At 44.1% G+C, this 17590-nt stretch overlaps 1 protein-coding gene across 1 annotated transcript in view; it reads right to left on the bottom strand.

The window, feature by feature from the left end:
* SPATA13 (spermatogenesis associated 13) overlaps positions 1 to 11316 on the bottom strand; it is a 101336-nt gene extending 90020 nt beyond the window's left edge. Inside the window, exon 1 of the mRNA XM_044442064.1 lies at positions 11134 to 11316. The gene's annotated coding sequence lies outside the window, so the exon portion shown is untranslated. The remainder of the gene's footprint in view (positions 1 to 11133) is intronic.
* Between the last annotated feature and the right edge of the window lie 6274 nt (positions 11317 to 17590).

The raw sequence follows: 17590 nt of genomic DNA, 5'->3' as shown, positions 1-17590 counted from the left end.
GGCACACAGGAGGGCAGGAAGTGCAAGGGAGGCTTGGCAGGTGCTATTGCAGGTATTCGTGTATGTTCGTGAGCACTGTCTTGCCAAGTCTGGCAAGAGATTGTCTGGTGATGGCGTGGTTTGTGCACAACTATTGTGAAGTCTGAATGAATCGGCTGCATCCAAACTATGAGAAGGATAACACCTTTTTGATACAGCCTGTTAGGAGAAATTATTCCTCTGAAGAGGGGGATCTATTCAGAATGCTTTCGTGTCTCCCACATTAGAGTTAGGTGCAACCAGGTGCATCAGAGATGGGGAAAGCGTGCTCATCCAGATGTTATTGGACCTCACCTTCCATGGTCTCCATCTATCGCAGATGGGAGTTGCAGCACAACATCTGGATGACTGTATCTATCCCACTGCTGATATAGCTATTTCATTCACATATTGCTACACGCTTGCTAGCAAGGACATATATGTCTAAGTTGGCTTTCAAGACTGCATAAAGTGGCATCACTTTATGGTTCAACCCAATACTTGCATGAGCAGAGGTCCAATTTACACAACAGGGTTTCCCTCCCACCTCATCTCCCCACTGCCTCCCTGCACGCACACTAAATATTCTTGAGGTCTGTCAGCGCTCCAGAACAGGTCCAGGAGGCACTCCAGGAGGAAGCGGTGGTTTCCTTCTGCTGGCAGCAGTACAGTACCCCTGAATATAACCCCATATTCTGCCATGCACAGCACAATCCTACGTAGTGGTAAGCCCTACCAAGTTCAGTGGGACTCATTCCTAGATGAACTTGCGTGGGATTGCAGCCTAAGTGCACCCTGCACAACCCGTGTTCTGTCCCCAGAGTGTCGACATCCTGACAAATGTACAGTGAAAGTTTTTGTAGCTTATGCTTAACAGTCCTCAACATCCATTTTCTGTACTTTGCTGTGTTACTAGTTGTGACAAGGTCGGTTTTTGCTGTAAGAGCTTGTGGAATATTGACCGGGCGGGGGCAGGGGGAGAGGAGAAGAGAAAATCCCTTATTTGCTGCATATAGAGATCATGAAGGACTTGGAACCTTTTCACAAAGCTGAAACAATAAGATCAGAACTAAAATCTGAAAATGGTTAATGTACAATAATATTATTGTGGTCAAGCCCACAATTTCACTTATAAGGTTAGCACTGCCTTATATCCTTTGTTGAAAAGCACCTTAAAATCCAAAGAAAAGTTCCTCCTTTACTCTGAAAGCCAGCATGTGTCTCAGTGGAAAGAACAAATGCCCCGTATTGTTTGGTTCCCTATTGGCAACCCTTGGCCTTCTGGGACTAATTTAACTAAAAGCCCAATAATTTACTCGGCAGCCATTAACCACTCTATGCCATGGTGTTTCTAAACAGCAAGAACTTAAATATTTCCTCCTGTACCCGTTTTTCCATGTCCCTGAAAAGACAACCAGTTGTGTTTTCCACCACTGTGTGGGTACTGCTTGCTGATTCCACAAAACCCAATTACATTATCCTCTAGAGTGCTCTTTGACCTCATCCTCCTGTCTACATTCCCAAATCCTCTCTTCAGATGGAGCTCTCCACTGCTTCTCTCCCTATTCCCTCCCCCTCTGTCTCACACGCACACACACAGAACAAACTGGTTGGCTACATAAGCCAGATCTGCATGGATGTGGGTGGTTAATAAGCTATTGTTTGGGAATAACCGGAAGACACTGTAATGGGGACTTAGTATGAAAGGTGAGCAGTTCACTCGCAGAACAGCTGTTGCGACTTATGTTAAGCACCCACATGCAGCCCGGCCACAAACCACTCCATTTTCCCAATTGCCCTTGTGTGTTGTTACATTTGAACCAGGCCGGTGGGGGAGGGGATGGCTAGACTGGTTAACAAACTACCCAGAACCCACATGGGTGGCTTCACACAGCCAGGGAGGAAAAATAAGCCATGGTACAACTACAAAGGTGGCTCTTTCTTTCTCCTTTGTACATGTTTGCCTATGTGAATGGAGTCCGAGAGTTTGCCAGTTTGGTGAACCAAAGCTCAATTTTAGATGCATACTCCTGGTTCCATATTCATTTATTCTTAATTAAGCTATCATTGGTATGTTGAGAGCAAACATAAGAATGCCTAGCACTCACAGTTTTGCAGTGGAAGTGAATGCATGCCTGTTCATAGATGGTATTTCTCCAGAGGCTTGGGTGCCTAGTTGGGGGTGGCCCTTAGATGAGGGTGAACGTTCCTTTATCATTTATATGTTTTAGCCTACTGGTGCTATATGGGACAGTGTCCAGTGCACAAACAAAGCACTGGGCCAGAAACCATGCTGTGGCAACTCATAAACACACAGCACTGGAGGCATAAGCGACCATACAAAGGACCCTGGTACTGAATTCCTCCTCCCTTGATGCTGCTTTAACCAGGCCTCATTATCTTGCTGCATGGCAGGGTGGACCCATGTAAGGATTTTATAAATTGTAATTTCACAGGAAACCTACAGGCTTGTTGCAGGCTTGTTACATATTACCATCTCTTGCAGAAATGCTAAAAAAATCACATAAAAATCACATATGGGTAGAATATTTTCCCTCAGTTTGTAGAGTAGGAGATAGAACAATGCATCTGTCAGACTTCAGAATCCCCCCATCCCCTTGGGAGGAACTGTTACTCTTCCAAAACTGTTTACTGTGCCAAGGTTCAAATATATAACCCAAAGTACACAAGTTTAGGCTTAACTGTTCCATTAGGTGGAGGGGGTAGCATTGAAAATGGAAAATTACCCAAATTCTGCATCACATAACGAACACCATGTGAGTTCTTGTTGCTGCTGTTAGTTGCGAAGTCGTGTCCGACCCATCGTGAGTTCTACCCATGGAAAATTGCAGAAAATCTGTATAAACATTAATATATTGCACTTATAGCATGTCTCTTTTCTTCTTGGAAGGAGCCCAAAGTGGCCTTCACAGCTCTTCTCCCAAAGACACCCAGTCCTAATACACTACTGAAATGAAGTGCTGCGAAAATAAAACCATGTTTACACTGAGGAATCATACTGGAAGAGTCTTGGTAACGATGCATGCATGCCTCCCCCCACCCCAACTGGCACTGCTCTCCAGCAGGAACAACTTCACACAGACAAGGTGGCACTTCTTATATTCCAGAGACCATCTGTTCCAATCTGCATTTCATTAGCACTCATACTCACTTGTAACTAGCATATCACTGAGTGATAGGCAATCTTTTTAGCCACAGCAGAGCTCATTAGCAGAGGGCTGGCCAGTGCAGACACCTTTCAAAAGTAGACTGTGAAGCAGCCCCGTCCTTGTACACCAAGCAATGATGAAACAGCTTCTCCTAAGGAAATCGACATCTTCATCATGCAGCATTTAAAGATAAAGCTGTCCACCGATCAAATGATGTTTAGTTGATCTATCATATTTTTAAACCACAGTCTGAAGCAGCAAGCTCCATCTCAACAGAATGGGCTTGCTCCTGCTTAAACAGATGTTGTATAACCTTGTGCTGTCGACAGATTAACAGTGCAATCCTATACAAATCCTTTGCATCTCTACTTAGAAGAAAGCGCCACTGAATGCAGAGCAACTTGCTCCTAGGTTGGTGTGACAGCATTCTTCTCCAATATGGTGCCCTTGGTGCAACTCCCACAAGCCCAAGTCAGCTTGGCCAACCATCAAGGATGACAGTGGCTGTAGCTCAAATAATTTGGAAGGCACTGAAGGATGGTGTATACAATTGCAACCTTATACTTGTAGTTCTAATTTAGCAAGATTAAAAGAGCCCTGATTTGGTCATATTTTAATCCACAATTAGATATTGCCATCTACATGGGGCTGCCCTTGAAGACAGCCCAGAAGCTTCAGCTTGCACAAATGAGGCAGCCAGACTAAAAACCAGGACTAGAAGATCCAGACACATCGCACCAGTTCTGGTCTGTTTCCACGGGCTGCCCATATGCTTCTGACCATGCATGAGTGTGAGAGCTGGACAGTGAGGAAAGCTGACAGGAAGTAATGGAGGAGAGCATGATGAATACCCTGGACAGACAAAATGACAAACAAGTGGGTCCTAGATCAAAGCATGTCAGAACTTTCCCTAGAGGGAAAAATGACAAACTGGAGGCTGTCGTACTTCAGGCCCATCATGAGAAGGCAAGACTTCCTGGGGAAGACCATAATTTATTTTATTTTATATATTTATCAGATTTGTATGCCGTCCATTACCTCTGTCTCTGCTGGGGAAAGTCAAGGCAGAATAAGAGAAAGCTCAGTTCCATAAAGGAAGACACAGCCTTGAACTCTCACATGAGCTGAGTGGGGCTGTCAAGAACAGGGCATTTTGGAGGCCTTTCATTCACGGGGTCAATGTGCATCAGAGATGACCTGACAGCAGGTAACAGCAACAAGTGTGTCAAGTTACTGGGACAAATGCAGCACAGAGACAAATATCAAGAAAAGAGGCATTTGAACTCTGACTATAAGCACACGTACTACTAGAGAGTAAGTCCCACTGAACACAGCAAGACTTCTGATTACATATACGCTGGATTATGCTTCACATTAAGGATCAGTGTTGGCACTGGCACACCTTTAGACATTATGGTAGGACTCCTAAAGCAGTAAGGGCACAATCCTGTTTTTTCTTAGACAGAGGAAAAGTCTCACCCGCTCAGCTAGCCATATTAGCTGAGGAACACTGAGAGCTGTTGCACTTTTTCCCAAGGGTTTGTACCTCAAGGCTGCAATACTAAGCACATTTACCTGGGAGTAAACTGCATGGACCTCATCTGAACTTACTTTGGAGTAAACATACTTCAGATTGCACGGTCAGTTGCTCTTAGCAACAGCCTGAGTTTTCTGGGCGGAAAAGCTGCTCATTCTTACCCACACACAAATATGTATCTTTTTTTAAACATCAGCACAGGTTGACTATAAAAAGTTCCCCCTCAAGAATAAACCAACTGAGCACATGTACATGTAACATCTGAATCAGTAGACGATGCAATAATATGAGGGGAGGGATTTTTTTACCCTTTTTGCTTGACTCCACTGAAACACCACTGCCCAGCTGTGTCAGGTCTTTTGTTTAGAACTAAATTGGACCTTGCTGACTTTTAACAACATTTTAATGGCTCTAGTCATTTATTTCTGGCTCCTTGCAGTGATTTAAAAGGTCTCAGCTTAGCTTTGAATGTTTCATCTTATAAAACAAAGAAAGCTTTTTGTTATGCCATTGTTTCTGACTTTTTATTTCAAAAAGCAAACTTCACACTGATTTTATTAAATGGGGGAAAACATGCTGGCTGCATTTCAGATGTACTTATCCTTGACTTGAAATAAGTATAGAGAAAATGTGATATATAAAATATAATTGAAAATCTGCACCCACTTTCCCTCATACCCATAGATCCATAGGCTATCAGCTCATGGGATTTTCTCCCATGGAAATAATCAATGGCCTTCAACCCCTGCTAAGTAAAATTCCAGTATTTGAGCCATTTCTAATGAGTAGGGAAAAGACAAAAACCCTGCAAAGCATTGCTTTTTATTTGCTGCCTAGCACAGTCAAAATATTCATCATGCAAACAAGCAGAAGCCCATCTCAGAAGTGGGTGTCCTCCCACGTTTGATGTCAGATACAAGCCGTACATTCATAAAGACTTCCAGTCCTTCAGGGCGAAAGCTCAATTGATGACTAATTATGAAAGAATTACAAACACATGTCTTTTCAGGGTATACAGAAATGAGGTGTGAAATTTGTCCATTTTTCTGTATAAGTGCCACTTTCATCACACGTCCCAGCCTTCAGTCAGGCTTTCAGCAAGAAGCAGAACCCAGAATGGAAGTAAGTAGCAGCAAGCTTGATTCTAAAATGATTTTTTTAAAATGCCCAATATTTTAAAATTTATTATTGAAAAACTTTCTCCTTTAAACTGCTGGGGGCAGGGGAAAGATGCAAACAGCAACAGCTGTAATAAACAATTAATAATACAAACAAAACAACAGCTGTAGCCTCCAGCCTAATGACATGCCTGAATCCATCCTTTAACTCAGGGATGCAGAACTTCAGGCCTGGTGTCCCAGTCAGCCCCTTGGCATTACCCACAAGTCCATGCTTCCTTCACCTGGCCTTAGGCTTCTTCCAACACCAATAGCTCCATGTTTTCTCAGCTTTTGTGCATCTGGCCACCCCCACCTAAAATGGTGAAACATTTCTACTAAGGCAATAATAAATGATATTTTGGGGGGGGGCTTGGCCCCACCCCTTTTGCCGCACCCACCACTTGACTGCAGCCTTGAGATCTTCTCTGAGATGGAACTGAGCCATCATGCTGAGAGAAGGGATTCTGCACCCCTTCTTTAAGTTGCCCCATGCAGATGAACAGCTGCTATTCATTCCTACAGAAGAAAGACAAGCAATGAGAGCAGCACTGTCATACTGGCAACTTGGGGGAAGCAGTGCCCTTCCTTCTGTTCCAGGGGCATCTCCAGAACTGCCTGAGGTGATGATCTTATTGGTGAGATTCCCATACAGCAACAACAACCAGGACTCAAATTCATTGGAAGGAGGGAAGCAATGCAGTTGCCTGGTTGGGAGGCAAGATTCCCTCATCTTCTGAAGATCACAGGGACTCATTCCATTGTGGGGGTAAACTGTCTGGTTTTGAAAATAGGGCTGAACTTGCCTTATCCTAGTTAGGGGCTGTCCAGGTAGAGAAAAGTCTAAATCACTATCATAGCAGAGCTTGAGGAAAAAGATCAAGGAAAGAGAAGGGGCAAGAGTTGAGTATTTCTTGGAATACTTCTTGAGTGAGGTACTGCAGCAAGGAGTGGCTGGAAAGCATAAATGTAAGAAGAGCAAGAGGCAGAATCTCTTCTACTGATTGGGCAGGAAGAATGTTTCTATGGGTACATCACTAACTGAATCCGCAAGCCTCTTCTTGCCACAAAGCCTAATATTGGAAATGTCTGGGTTGGATCCAATAGGACTGTTCTCTTGACAGATGTGCTTTCAAAGCCAGGCAGGGTGTGATTTCCCCTTCACATACTCATGCTGGGAAATCCTGTGGAATATGTTTTGGTGGCCTGGAGGACTGCAGAGAGAAGGAAAGAGAGGCGAGAAGTTCCATCTTTCCTGCTAGGAATGAAGAGGGTTCTGTGATAACATAAAATGCAGGTTAGAGGAAGCCTCAAACTCTAATCCCTGCACATTGAAGTGAATCCAGAGCTAGATAGTTCCCAACAGTTGTATGTCTAGTCTCTGCTTGAAGACCAAGGGAGGACTGGTCCACCCGAATCCATCTCCAGGTCCTGGGTTCCATTGTTGGACTGCTCTTATGGTTATGAATATCTCTTAATATTGAACCAAATCTACTCTCCTATAATTTAAACCCATTAGATTTAGTCCTGCTTTTTGGAGCAGCAGGACAGTGTTACTGCCCTCCTGCTGCCAAAATACCTGATTCTAAACTACCAATAAGCCCAACAGATCTTCTGCAGAAAATGAATATCTGGATGTTTTCAGACAGAAAATGGATCCAAGCCAAATATAATCAGGGGATAAGATCTATAAACAAAGATATGCAAAAAAGAGGGGTGCGATTGGCACCCCTTTCCTCCAAGCTCAGATAAAATGAACAAAGTTTGCAATGGCAATGCATGATGAGGCTCTAGGTAACAAAGAATGCAGAGTCTTCTTACATGCTGATTTTAAAAAAAGTCTTCTACTTGAGCCCAGGAAAAAAAGAACTGGGCTCAAGTAGAAAGTTTTATTGCTCACTATACTTCTGATACCCAGAATAAATAGGATGCATGAATTAGGGTAGATCCAAGCAGTCTAGAGTAGCCTGCCAACAATTGGACAGAGAATCTCCTAAGGTCCAACTGACCTTGGCGGTTTTGCTGCAGTTGTGCTTTGATGTGGATAAACTGACCCTGAACAAATTCTCCAATGTAGCTCACACAAAGCAAAGTTTTGTTTGCCACAGCATACTTCACAGCAGCCATCTACTAATATGAACTAATGCAGCTTTCTCCAACTTGATATCCTCCAGACAGGTTGGACTAAAACTTGCAGCACTGCTGGCTGGGGTTTAAAGCCCAACCTATCTAAACGGCACCAAGCTGAGAAAGACTGAACTAATTCCTGCATAGTCTCTCCCACAGTGTCTTTTAGGAGCATGAATAGAGTATGATTGGCAGACAGTGGGTCAGGCAGCAAGAATTCCTGAGGCTGTTTCCTGAGGGCCAGGCTTGTTCATGAAGGACAATTTTGTCAAGGCCCCAGAATCTGTGGAAATTCAGGCAGATCAGGGTAACTGTGGTTGGATGCCTGCTGAGGGCCTATAACCCAGCAGGAATCCACTGATAAGACCCCCCTCCCAAACTTATTATATTTATATCCCACCTTTTTTTCTTCCAAGGAACTCAAGGCAGCTTACATAATTCTCCTCCTTGCAATCTTATCCTCACAACAGCAACCCTGTGAGGTAGGTTGGATTGACAGTCCACGACTGGCTCAAAGTCACCCAGTGAGCTCCATCGCCAGGTCGGGACTAGAACCCAGATCTCCTGAGTCGCAGCCCAGCATTCTTAACCACTACATCACCCTGGTTTGCTCTTCCTCTTGACTTGCAACCTGCTTGTTCACCTGCCTCTCACTCTATCCCAGACAATGGTGGTACTGGGAAGGATAAGCGGTAGGTGCCACTGCCCCTCTGCCCAATAAGCAAGCAAGTGGTAGCAATGAGGAGGAAGAGGGAGAGAAAAGGCAGCTGGCAGCAATGGTGGAAAAAAGGTGGATTCACTGAGAGTGGAAGGATTGAGGGTAGCTTGCCACACTGTTTTCCCATTCTGTCCACCCATCCTGGGTCATCAACCTGAGATCTCCAAAGAAGCTGAGGAAAGCCAAAATGAACAGCGGCACAGTCTGCCCCATCTCCCAAGGGACACTGGACCAGATTGAAATAGCTAAATTCTTCCTTAACTGGAACAATTAGTTCCAGAACTAATTGGGTACATTGGCTGCTTTTTCCCTGTTAGCTGTTCTCTTTTGCTAGTATTAGTGCTGATTAAAGATTATGAGGCTCAAACCACAATTTAAAACCCACATACCCCTGTAACCAATATACCATACACTGGAAGTGGGCAGGATAATGAGCTGTTTCTACTTACAACTTTTTGTACACCACCTTGGAAGATATATTTATTTCACAGTTATTTCCAACTTTATGTAAGGTAGATCAAGCAGAGATGGTGACAGGCCCAAGGCACCAAGCAAGGTTCATGGCTGAGTGGCAACTCCAAGTTCAACTCTAACCATGAAAAATCATGCAGGGAATGATCTTATGGCCCTTGGACATCATCTGAGGGGTTGCAGAAAAGTCTGGATTGTCAGTTCTGAGTCTGGAGACAACACTCCAATCTCAGAGCTGGGAATTGGATCTGTGACGCTTTCCCACAGGCACAGAAGCTAATCGTTTAATAGAGAGAAGGGCATGCTACCTTCCAATACCAATTTTGAGTTCAAAATAGCGGTTTAGTATTTTAAAGCTCCAACCCCACCTCTGCCTTGAACTTAAATGCTTGCACAAGTTACCATTGTTTTAGTCTTCCTAATCTTCCTTCTGGGAAATTTGTGCTTTCTGCCTGGCTAAGCCCATCACAGCAACCGTTTTGTGAGACGACACTCTCTCAAAATTCCGAATGTGCCTACACCAACTCACAAGGGTTGGCTCTGTCTGGGCTACACAAATACAACTGTATACAGACAGCATTGTGAATAGGAGAGAACTGGATACATGCAAAAGTTAAAACGAAGCCAAAGAAGTCAACAGTAAATATGACATGCTTTCCTCCCACGGTGGAGAAAGCTTTTCAGGCTTTTCTAGGGCCACTAAATGGCATCTGTTGAGTGGGTCTCAGGGCTGTAGAGATAACTCATGAGATTCAGGAAGAGCAAGACAGGTGGGTGGGAGGAGCCAAAGACAGAACAGGGAATGGGTCTGACATTTGAAAGTTTAGCAACGTTTTACATGTCGTTCTCCTGATCAGTTTGTTCTCCCACTTGACTAAATCAACCCCACAAGGAATACGCACATGAATGTCAAAGGAAGGCAAGCAGTTTTAGGGGAACATGTACATTATTGATGCCTGCCTAACACACTCCTTCTAGTCGTGTTTTAAGATAAGCAAATGTGCATGCAGGCAATACACACACAAATGTTCACATTAATAATCCAAAACCTGAGTTACTCATAAGCATTTGATTTGCAAATCCACAAAGGCCACCTGCTCCTTCTAGAGCTACCCGAGTAAGCAACACACACGCCAGCCTTTGACGTTCTGATTTTTAGAAGTAAATTATTGTGCATGTTGTATACACAGAGTCCTGAATGCATTATAATCATTCTTATTGCCTCGGATCCACTGGAAGCACAGAAAGGGCAGATTTAAAGAAGAACGAACACACGCTCAGAAATAAGTCTGCCCAGTCGACTTACTCCTAAATAAATACAGCGAGATTGTAGTCCTTTGCACCTAAATAAGCCTACGAGTCCACAAACCTTTATCTCCATTCATTCTTAACTTTAGGTGCCTTCCAAGATAAAACCGTAACACTAGATCGGCGTACACCAGAACTATGGCGATCCGAGTGTATTTGAGTCTGTTGGGAACTGTTTCCACGTTTAGATTAATAGCAACAACTTGTATTTGTTTTAAGAGATTTATATCTCCCATACTTGTACCTCATTTACCGCCCAGTTCTACGCAGATTTTCCCACAAGTAAGTTCTACCGGACTGCCATAACTAAGTTCTACCGGGCACATGGCAATTTACTTTCCAGTAAGCGAGTGTGGGGACCTAACCTTCCATCTTTTACCTTCCTGCATGCTGTTAAGTTTGCAGCATAAATTCTATTAGCAAGATCTAAAGGTTACTTGAAAAGCACTCAAGGCTAAAGTTTGGTCTCCACGCTCCTCGCCCGCGCCGCTGCAATCCAGTTCACTTTTCCAGTGTCGCCTCGCGCTTCCTCGCGCTGCTGCTGCAAACTTCCAGAGGCATCGGCGCAAAAGCGATGGGGAAAGAAAACGCACAGCTCCAGGCGCACGAGCGCAACCACTGCCTTACCTGGCCGCGAAGAACAACCCCAGAAACATCCGCAAAGCCTTCCCACTCGTACGGCAGGCAAGGATGCCAAATTATTCCTTCCTCCGCCAACAGCATAAAAATAGCAGCGATTCTTCAGCGAGAAGCCGCCGCCTCCACCAAAGCGTTCGGGCCGGCCGTGCCGTGACTAATATTTACCCACCGAAAACCTGGGCGAAGTACAGTTGGTACCTCTGGCGCTTTTCAATGGATTCGGAGCGCTCCGGGCGCCTCGGTGTTTTCGCAGCAACCTCCCCACCAATCAGCGGCGCCGGAGCCGACCTCTCCTCCCTCTTTCGCCTGCAGCCTCGCTCGCCTCCTTCGGAGGAGGGCGGAGCTGGTGTAAAGGCGGGGAGCGAGCACGTTTCTTCTTCTTCATCCCCCTCCGTATCGTCGTCGGGCTGGAAGCATCGGGCCTGCGCTTCCTCCCCGCAAACAGATACGAGATCCTGTGACGGCCTCGTTGACGCGCAGCCAAAGCGTGAAATGCGTGTTTGAGACTGGCCTTCCTCCATCCGTTGGGAGTGGTAACTATGGATCCCAGCATCCTCAGTCATCCCTGGCTGTGAGGGGGATGAGAACTGTAATCCAGCCCTTCTGCAGGGCGCCAGCTTGGGAAAGGCTGATCTTGCAGCTCTATCTTCTTTTCGTGTTTACTCGAGTAGGCGTGGGATGGTAAAAGCCACTTTCTCATTCCCTACACTAGGTCCCAATCCCGATGTGGCGGCGGAGGCTGTGCTTAAGCAAATGAAAAGGGAAGGAAAAAGACCTCCCTGCTAAATACACAAATCAAGTCCTGACTGTTTTGGCCCACAGTAACATCATAACCCAGCACTTTTTCTTTGCCAGGAGTTTCTGTAATAAAAGTATCTAACAATGGATTGTGAACAATGGAGTGCATTGGAAAAAGTGGAATTATGCCCTTTTAAATAGAGAAAGGGGAATATAGCTGATATTTTGGGGGTAACAGGGAATGTAGGGTTCTTCTAGCTCTCTCATGTTTTCTGCAGGAGTAATAGATCTCTTAGTCATTCTCTACCCTATTTAGGTTCAAGAGGTGCTCAAGTGTGGTCACCCTTAGTAACACCCCACCCTACAAATTGTATAGCAAAAAGTCATCACATCATGTATGAAAGCAAATGATAGATTGAATACAAATAGGAATAGTCAGAGCTTCAATGCATCTCCTACTCATTAAAATAATATACAATAAATTATTTAGAGGAGTTATATAACAGAATCTTGGATATTCAAAGAGTTCAGCATCAACTGTAGATCTAGAGACTACTATATTGCATTTATATCCCAATTTTCCTCTTGAGGACTGCAAGGTGCCTTACAAGGTTTTCCTCCACTCCATTTTCATCCTCACAGTAACCCTGTGAGGTAGGGGAGTCTGGGTGTGGGTGACTGGCCCAAATAAACCCATGGCTAACCAAGGACTAGAATCCAGATAACCCAGTTCCCCAGTTCAATACTCACCACCACACCACACTGGCTTTTCTGTTACACAGAGGAAAAGAAAGAAAAAAAAAAACCACCAAAAAAAAGCCTATCTGATTCAGGGGGAAAATACATTTTCCACACTAAAATCTTGCTCAGATAGCTGTTGATGAAACTCAGTTTTGTTATTTGAGTTTTTCCAAAAGCACATACTCAAGATCACTTAAGGAAGATTACATGTTTCCTAATATCCTTTATCCCCATTTCTATTCACAGTCAGGATGAAGGGTGGGTTTCCATGCCTTTTTTGTGCCTCTCTACATGTTACTGTTAGTAAGTGCAAAACGAGAAGTGTATTGTTCTTGACTGCAATCTTGACTGCAAGAAAACAGAAGGTCCTTGAGAAAATACCTTGCTGCTCCACCTTCCTCTTCATTGTTTGGACAACTTTGGCCCAGATGTAATTTGCAGATTTAAACAGAATAGTCACCTGGACATATTTCTCATTTGGGCTGGGAGGGGCCTGTAGAATCTCACAGTGATGCTGGGTGCTGGAAGAGTTGATCCAGTTTTGAATGCGTGGCATGTGAATGCAGGCATTCAGGGTAAATTTTGCTTGCTTTATTTAAGAGATCTATGCCCTTTGAAACGAAGGACATAAGGCAGATAGCCACCCTTGAATGCACAAGGTTGGAAAGTGGAAACAGCATTAATATGTGCACTGTGTTTTGCTTATGTACCCTGGTCATTTTTTGCCGGAGCAGATAACCCAGCAGAAAAAACCACCCAAATGCAGCAGTAGTCGTGCTGGCAGGCTTTTGCAAGGAGAGGACATTTTCTTATATTAAAATGGGTGGCAAATTTCACTCTTAGGCATGTTGTTCTCACCTTCCATCCACCTGTTGACCAAATGCATAGAGGGAAAATAAGGTGCCAGCCCTGCCTGTGTATTCAGGGTTTGTGATCTTTTATGCAGAGCTGATATGGGTAAAACCCTGTTCTTATCTTTCAGTGAATGTGCAGAGGCCAGGAATGGGGTCCCAAATGCATTCCCACTCCCCATTCATATGTCCAGCCAATACAAAAACTCAACCACTGATTACTTGGTAGCTTTCCGACACTGGTACTTTTCCTCCATTGTAAAAGGTGGAAATTATATTTTTAACAAATTACTCGGATTTATAAACTGCTTTCCTTGTAGGTATCAAAGTGGCACCAAAGTGGGGTGGGGGGGTGTGAGGAATCCACCTGGGGTTGGGAATCCATCAGGTTCCCTGGGATCATCTCCCTGGACTCAAGAGGCCCAGAGTCTGAGTTCCCGGCTGGGAATTGAGCCCCATGCCCTCTGCAAGGAGCACCCTGCTCCCTTGTGGCAGAAGTCACTCCATTGCAGGCTGCTCCTGGCACCCAAGAAGACTGGTTGCAGGAGACTGGCCAGGAAAGCAGCCCCCCACCCCAATTGCCAGCAGTGCCTCCTTGCATGCCCTCAAGGAAACACTGGGATAGCTGTAGGGTGCAGGGGCTTAAGCACTGCAAGGCATGTAATCTCTGCCATTCAATATGGATACTCTTGTTTGCACTTCTAAACATCTTTATCAGTCAGAACATTCTGTCCACTTTTCAACAGCACAGCAGTCATCCTTCCCCCCTCCCCTTGCTGGATACATTCATCTGCCGTAAAGTTATGCAAGCAGTTGCTGTGAATGAAGTCCTGAGATTATACACTGGTATTCAGACCAGTTTCGGGGTTAGACTTTATTTACCTATTTTTACATTAATATGTTGCTGATGGGCCTCTTGCAAGGAACCCAAGGCAGTTTATGTAGCCCTCTTGCTCTCTATGTTATTCTCACAACACCCCTGTGAGGTAGGTTAAGCTGAGAGTCAGTGACTGCCACAAGTCACCTGGTGAGTTTCATGGTTTTAGCTGGTGTTAAGGGATGGCTTACTAGCATTAGAGCCCCAAATCTCTATGAGCCCACCTGCTGCATCACCTGGCTGAGCATGGATGTGCTGAAGTAAGCAGTGCTGATGTTCTCTGCTACACCTGAGTCCCAAGGTGAGTTGGCTTTTTGCCCACAGGTGAGTCACCTTCTGTCTGCATCCCTTGAGTTTTTCTGCCTTGGGTTTTCTTTTTAAATGAAATCCCCTCCTCTCCCCTGTCTGTTCATCCCTTCTTACAAAGAGGGGTGTCCTTAGAAATCAAGATCCTTGAAAGCCACACATGCATGCACAAATACATACACAAAGAGAGAAAGACTGTGAAGCATGTATAAATCAGCATTTACACATTTGTGCAGGTTTCATTTATTTTGGCCCTGGGGACAAAATGTCTAGCAACAACCCTGTTCCTGGTTGAGTGGGGAATATAGCCTGTATCGCTCAAGTCTCAGGCCAGCACGGTATAACTCTTAACCACTGCACCACACTGGTCTTCATGCTGGATTAAAGCTGCAATCCTCTATACAACATGTTGTGTGTGTTTGCTGATGATGGATGCAGTGAGTAATTGCAGCAAATACCTTTTAGCAGTCAACAGTAGGGAAAGCAGATGAAAACCTGAGCTATGAGTCAGAAAGTTCCTTTTTGTCTATGGCCTGTGAAAGTATGTTAAGTAGACTGTTCTGCCTTCATGCCCCTTTGTCCACTCAGTCTGTAAAATGGGAATAATACAAGACTTGCCTTACAGGCCTTTCGTAAAGATTACTGAGATCATGTATGTGAAGCTCTTAAATGCTCTGAAGTCTTATGCAAACATATATAAGTATAATTATTGCAAATTCATAATCTTCCTTTCGTCCAGCCTAAAACAACAACACATGGGCTAGCCAATGTTAATCACGTCCAATTTCCACTGATGTCAAGGAAAAAGACCAAGAATTGGTGTAGTACAATGGCTAATGACCCAGGACATCCTGGTTTGAATCTTACCTTTTACTTGAACTGTTTGGGTGGCCCTAGCCAAGCATTTCTCAATCTGTCTACAATATGGAAATATCAAACTTACAAGGTTATTATACAAATTGAAAGACAATGTCTGTGAAGAACTGAAAACTTTCTAAAAGTGCTGCATACATTTGTATGAAGTCGCGCTGTCTACCTTCAATTACAGTGAACTTGCATTCAATTTAACAGGAGAATTAGCACATTTAAATCTCTCCCACTGAAACCAACGGGATCTAAAAGTGATTAACTTTGGTTGGGTCATGAAGTTCAAATGTGCTTAACTCTTGTTAGGAACTGCCATTTTTTAAAAACAAAACCAATGTTTCTGTTTCCCATAAAACCGATACAGTTTCATTGAGCCAACACAGACAACATCCGCCTTAGAAATATTTTAAAAGATGCTACTAGGTCTGTTTAACATACCATTCCTAGCAAAAAATACATACCGGGCTTATGCTCAGTATTAGCTTTGCTTATCTAGAGCAGGTTCCAACCAAAACATTATACTTATGATTGTTTAACTTCTCCTTACGAACACTGTAGAATGTGTGCCTTGGAAATAACATGATGAAACTATTTCATTCCCAGCATTATGCTGAATACCAAGACACCAGTAAAAATCTACTCACTGAGTCATAGAAAACTTCACTGTCACTTTAGAAACAAAAGGTCTGTGTGTGTGTGTGTGAGAGGGAGAGAGAGAGGGAGAGAGGGAGGGAGGGAGGGAGGGGGAACAATTTGTAATTTGCATGACTGAAATTTCTTATAAAATTATGAGGCCAAAAATACTAGAAGTATCTATAGAACGATAGTTTCAAACTTTAATCACTCAGTTTCTGCAAGAGATGTTTAAAACAGTACCACCAGAACAACACCTGGATTTCCCCTAATAATTTATCTTTCTTCAGTGATACTGCTCACAAGTCTTCTACTATATCACTAGTAGATACCTCTCACTAGTCATTGAACCACCCTTTTTAATCTTCTGAAGCACCCTGGAAAACCAGGCAGCGGCCACGACTATCATTAGGTCCAGACACTTGGGTGCAATTGTTTTAATGGCTCCTTGTCATTTTCCTGACCCAGGCAGAAGCAGTGGCTTTGAAGGTACAGCCTACAAAGTCTCCAGGAAACTCCCCCAGAGAGCTCCGAAGACCGTTTAGATCCTTCAGTCTCCAGGGATGGACCATAGCAACAGTTCCTCTGCACAGGCTACAAGAGTTGATGATATCAGTCTGAACCAAGTAATGGTCTCTCCATGACAGTGGAGTCATTGTAGACTCCCCTTCCCGCAGGTCGTTTTCCTCTGAACAAAAGACAAGATCCAAGGTGTTACCTACTAGATGTATTGAGCCAGATTGTGCATGGTTTCCACAACAGGCATGGAAGCCCTGAAATGCCAGGCCAGTCCTGACCACATCGCCCATTAAATCCCCCCATAACAGAGACTTCTATAAGGAAAGTTTGAGATACCAGCAACAGAAGTGTAATCAGTGCTTTATTTTATCAAATCAAATCTCTGTTCCATGTAATTCTTTTTTCAAGTCTTAGGGTAAAAGAAGGGTTTATGGCTAGCTAGATCATGACAATGTGCAGAGAATGTGCATGTGTGTGTATGTGACTGGGTGAGCATGGATGCACTTTAGAAGGTAATGGCTGCACATATTCCAGACTCCCATATTCTCATCTTGCAGACTTTAGAAAACTAATCTGGGAGCCGTTGGGGATCTTTTCTGTGCCATCACTAACAGAAGGGAGGAAGTCCCACTTGCATGTTCGAGGATGTTTTGCTGGATTGCGGCCAACACCTTTAGTGTCTGAGCAATGCTTTCATCGGTGCAAACTGTGCACTTAGAACTGTCATAGTCAACAGTGTTTAAAGATATACATTGAACAGGATTCAGGCATAAGTGCCTTGGAGAAACAGGTACAGAAAGTTATGTGTACCTATAAGGTGGTTCAACACAGACACATTTGAAGTCCCACGAAACTGTAGGTGTCGTATAATAAATCTTACAGTCTTACCCAGCCAGGCAGCATGGCCCCAGAT

The sequence above is a fragment of the Varanus komodoensis genome, unplaced genomic scaffold (genome assembly GCF_004798865.1).
Source record: "Varanus komodoensis strain SLA01 unplaced genomic scaffold, ASM479886v1 scaffold4, whole genome shotgun sequence".
NCBI classification, from domain to species: Eukaryota; Metazoa; Chordata; class Lepidosauria; order Squamata; family Varanidae; genus Varanus; species Varanus komodoensis.
This window is presented reverse-complemented; position numbering and strand designations above follow the sequence as displayed.